The sequence below is a fragment of the Protopterus annectens genome, chromosome 13.part0 (genome assembly GCF_019279795.1).
Source record: "Protopterus annectens isolate FY-2018-M chromosome 13.part0, PAN1.0, whole genome shotgun sequence".
Lineage (NCBI taxonomy): Eukaryota > Metazoa > Chordata > Ceratodontiformes > Protopteridae > Protopterus > Protopterus annectens.
The window spans coordinates 541,727,900-541,732,899 of record NC_056747.1 but is presented as its reverse complement, the minus strand read 5'-3'; the positions used below and the strand labels follow the sequence as shown (position 1 = coordinate 541,732,899).

At 44.5% G+C, this 5,000-nt stretch overlaps 1 protein-coding gene across 2 annotated transcripts in view; it reads right to left on the bottom strand.

The window, feature by feature from the left end:
- LIMK1 (LIM domain kinase 1) overlaps nucleotides 1–5,000 on the bottom strand; it is a 1,196,288-nt gene that overhangs the window by 721,879 nt on the left and 469,409 nt on the right. The gene's annotated exons all lie outside the window — the stretch shown is intronic.

The window sequence follows — 5,000 nt, the reverse complement described above, 5'->3', positions numbered from 1 at the left end:
GTGCTCCAAATGAGCTACGCTCTTCATGACCAGCAGTACAGAACTGTAAGAAATGTGTGTGTGTGCATATAGACAGTATGAGAGATGGGCAACATCAACAGAAGGAGGACTGCTCTAGAGATAATTAAGCTAAAAAAGAATGGAACCTAAACTTGCAGCTGTGTATCTAGTACTAGCAGTGGGAACCTCTGTTATTTATCATAAATACTAAAATCTGACATGCGGTGGTGGTGCTGTGGTAGTGTTGTCACCTCACAGTAAGACGCTGTCCGGTTCAATTCTCAGCTAGAGCGTCTTCTCTGTGGAGACATGTGTGAATGGGTGTACCTTCGTTGAAGGTTGTGCGTCAGGCCTGGCAAGCCGGTACGTAAATATCAACGGCCAATCATTAGCGGACCGGAGTTCCGCTGTGGCGACCCCTAACCGGGAAAAGCCGAAAGACACAGACAAACACACTAAAATCTCAAGTGTCTGACAAAACAATCATTTGTATGCATAATTTGCTAAACTTAGAATTCTTGGAAAGCAAATCCTGTATCTTAACTACAAATAAAAAGCCACCCTTGTACCTTTCTTTGCAACAGACAACACTGCTCGGGAGTTCCTAATCTGTGTTGAGAGAAACAAGTTCACAAAACGCTTACATTAAAACCTTTGTAACCCTTTGAAAAAGTTAATGCCACCCTTAGGTTCATAGGTGGGTACTAGGCTATCTGCCCAAAGGCATTTATAAGCCAAGCCAGAATGTGTTGGCTTTCGCCGTCCCCTTAGATTAGTTCCCTGTGCCTCTGTCCAGCAGAGCCACTGAAGTGATCCCCAAGGTAAACTTTCTGTTTCCCATCCACTCGTCAAGGTTTCTTTTGAAGAGCGTTAGCGAGGAGCTCTGTCTAATGTAGATTGGGATCTTGGTCCAAAGCATGGGAAGTCTCTGGGACAGGAATCTATCCCTCCAGCACGTCCTATTTATTGTTGTGGTAAGGTTTAGATCGCTAGAGCGTGTGGCTTGAGGGGATAAGGTTTTCTTTAGGTGGAGCACGTCCATCAATTCTGGGTTGGACATGGCCCTGTATGTCAGGCAGAGATCACCTCTGAGTAGGCGGTATGCAACCGAGTACAACTGGAGTTTCTTCAGTCAAGCTGCATAGGGCATCTGCTTGAGGCCATTCATCCTCTTGGTGAGGTACTTCTGTGGTCTTTCCAGCTATTGCAGGTGTCTTGTAAGGTACACCTCAAATGGGGCATTGTACTCTAACATGGGTCTGATGAGTGATGAGTAGAGGGGCACAATGACCTCTTTTGATCTGGATGCAAACCCTTTTCTGATTAGGTGGGCCATATGGAAGGATTTTCTAACCACTTTGGCAGTGTGATTATCAAAGGTGAGATTACTATCTACTTGGGTCCCCAGATTCCTTATTATGTCTTCCGTATTTAGGTGACTGCCACCTATGTGGTAGTTTGTGGGTACTTTGTTTTTTCCAAAGGGGATGACTATGCACTTTTTGGCATTTAGCTTGAGGCCATGATTTTGACACCAGGTATCCATCTCAGTGAGACCCTTTTGGAGGATGTCTGTGTCAACCGGAGAGTCAATTATAGCCCCTAGTTTACAGTCATCTGCGAACTTGGTCAGCCATAGTCCTCCTGTGCTTGCCTGTACCTCTGGGAAGTATATGCTGAACAGGAGGGGTCCCAGGTCCGAACCCTGGGGAACACCACTTGTAACCGGTTTAGAGACGGACCTAGCTCCCGCAACTGTCACCATGTGGGTTCTGTCCATGAGCCAGTTGGCAACCCATCTTGTGATGTAGGGGTTTATGTTCAGGCTGGTGAGCTTTTCTACAATACCAGAATGGGGAATGGTGTCGAAGGCCTTAGAGAGGTCTAAGTAGGCTGTGTGTACCACCTTTCCCTCGTCTATAGCCTTGGTAACTGTCTCAAAGAAGTCCACCAGGTTTAGGAGGCATGATCTGCCCTTAAAGCCAAACTGGGTAGGGTCCAGTGTTTGGAGGTTCCCAATGTCTCTGTTAATGAGTTCCATGATGATGCACTCCATAGCCTTGCAGACCAAGCTAGTCAGGCTTATAGGGCGATAGTTCCCAGGGTCTGTTGTGGCTCCACCTTTGTGGAGTGGGATAACCATTGCTGTGCACCACTCTATGGGTATATAGCCTGTGGAGAGGCTGAGGTTGAACAGTGTGTTTAGGTGAGGGGTTAGTTCGTCTTTGAGCTCATGTAGGATGCAGCCTGGGACACTGTTCGGTCCCACTGATGCTGAGCTTTCAGCTTTGGAGAGGGCTGTTTAACCTGAGTGTCTGTGATTTCAGGGACTCTACATTCTTCTGGTATGGTTATGGGTCCTTTTGGGGGTGAAATTTGCACTGAACCTGTCTGCCAGGATGTTGGCGAAATCGGTCGGTTCAGTGCGTTTTGTGCCATTCTGCACTAACTCCGAGCAGATCTGAGCATTGCCACTTAGATTCTTGGCATAGCTAAAGAATGTCTTGTGGTTATCTTTGGAGTCCTTGGCAATTTTTCTTTCAAAGCTCGCCTTGGATGATTTTATGAGGGATCGTAGTTTCTTGCTGATATTGATCAGGGATGTCTTCCCTTCTTGGGATTTTACTCTTTTCTGTACTAGTTTACTCCTTCTATTGTATAGCTTGTTTATGGCAGGAGTCCACCAGACTGGTTTCTTTTTCTTGGAGGAGTGAGTCTTGGTTTTGCTTGGGATGGCACAATCCATGCATTCTTGTAGCTGTCCATAGAATGCATTAGTAAAGGATTTTGCAACTTGGACAGTGTTATCCTTCAGCATGGGGGCTTTGAAACTTTCCACCTCGGTCTTAAGTAATGTGAAGTTTGCTTTTGAAAAGTTTTTCATGGTGGCTTTCTTGTCCGGGGGAGGGGGCGGAATATGGATATCCAAAGTGATTTGTTTATGGTCATATCTAACCAGCGAGGGTTTGACCTCTGGTGTGGAACACAGGTCGCCCATGTTGGTGATGTCCAGGTCCAATATGTTGTCACCTCTGGTGGGAGTGTTAACCAGTTGAACCAGGGCATTTGAGTTTATAAATTCTAGGAAAAGTTGGGCAAGGGAGTTAGTACTTGAGTAGTTCTCCCAGTTAATGTTTGGGTAATTGAAATCACCAAATATTAGGGTGTTTGGTAGGACCTCTATGTTTCCCAATGTTTCCAGAAATGGGGGCCTGGGACATGGTGGGTGATCTATAGCAAGCTACAATTTGAATTGCAGTTTTGCCCATTGTTAGTTCCACGTGGATGATCTCTGACGCATTGTGCTGTACCACTAACCTGGAGGTGTGGGTATCCTTGATGAACATGGATACGCCTCCGCCTTTTGTATTTCGATTTTGGTTCTATGGCCGAAATGTATGGTATGAGTTGTAACCTGGTAGTGCTGGTGTGCTCTCTGGAGCCTTAAACCAGGTTTCTGTTACTGCACATATATCGATTTTCTCCATACTGAGGAGTGCCTTGAGTGCGTGCTTTTTGAGGTTTAGACTTCTGGCACTGAGTAGCATTACCTTCAGTTTTTTGTAACTTGTGCTATTTACGGTGGTGAGTTTGTCTTTTGAGCCTTGCCTAAAAAAGGCACTATGGGGTTGGCAAGAGCCTTGGCAAGTATTCGAAAGCCTACGGGTGACAGGTGCAAGCCATCTCTAGCGAAGCAGCATGCCTTGTCGAGCATGTCATCCCAGGCAGACAGACACTGGATCCCCTTTGAATGACATCAGAAACTTAGCCAATTGTTGAAATCGAGAATTTTTTCTTTATACCATGGTATCATTCTTGGTGAGGGCAGGATGCTGCTCACTGTCAGGGTCATAGCGGCCTGGGCTACATGAACAGGGAGCTCTTCCATGCCTCTTTTCATGTAGTCCAGGGAGGTACGGCTCTGTCATTATCCATGTTGGTGTGAATGATCTGAGTCATATTTGTACTTGTTCTGGAGTGACCTGAGTGCTTGTGTTATGTGGCGGATCCTGGCACCAGACAGGCAGTTAACAGTAACCTTCTCCTTAATCAGCCTAGTGAGTGGACGTCAGTGTGCCTGACTATAGAGTCACCTATTACTAGTATGTTGGGTATTTCATTTTGCCTTAAGGGCTGTGATTGCATGGCACACTGGTCTTGTGAACTATGTGTTTCATGGTTTGTGTTGGGGGGTGGAGGTTGCTTGGATGTTTGCTTTGGAGGTCTCTGTTGGTTTTGCAGATTTTTATTTAGAGCCTCCGAGTATGTTTTCGTGTATTTATGTGTGTTTTTTGCAAGTGTTGGTTTAATGGGTCTATGTAAGACTGGTGGTGTGATGCAAGTATTTTTACTTTACTACTGTTTTATGGTATTTAAAAACCATAGAAAGTGTAACAGGATGGCGGGAACAATAACTTTTAGTGCAACAGCTGTTACTACCTCTGCCAGACCTTTCTCCATACTGGCTAAGCATACATCAACTTCACAGCATTAAAAATCATAGCAGATGGTCAGAAAGATGAGCAATTTTTTATCTTTTATTAACAGAATGCCTTCTGTTATTGGGCACTATAGAGTTAGTGATTATGAATTACTGTTATGGTGCAACGCTTATCTAATAAACTACACGCCCTTAAAGGGGTATTATTTTATAACGAAAGTCAGTAAATCTAGGAGGAGCAAAGCTAAATCTAAAATTACCACTATGACTGTATCATAGCAGTTGACAGGCATGCGGCCTAGGATAACATTATTACCACATGTTTTTAGTTCATTTGCACTGATTGCACACCACCTCCTGTTAACTTGTGTGGTTATCATTCTTGGCAATAACAATTGCAGTTTGACTTCTTAATCTTGCCTACTTTCTCACTCAGAATTACTGTAGGATAGAATATAATGACAGTAAAACAGTAGTTACTCTTCAGACACCCTAGAAATATAAAATGTTTTGTAAACTAATTCATTCCACTACACTGGGCTTTCAATTAGGGGAATCC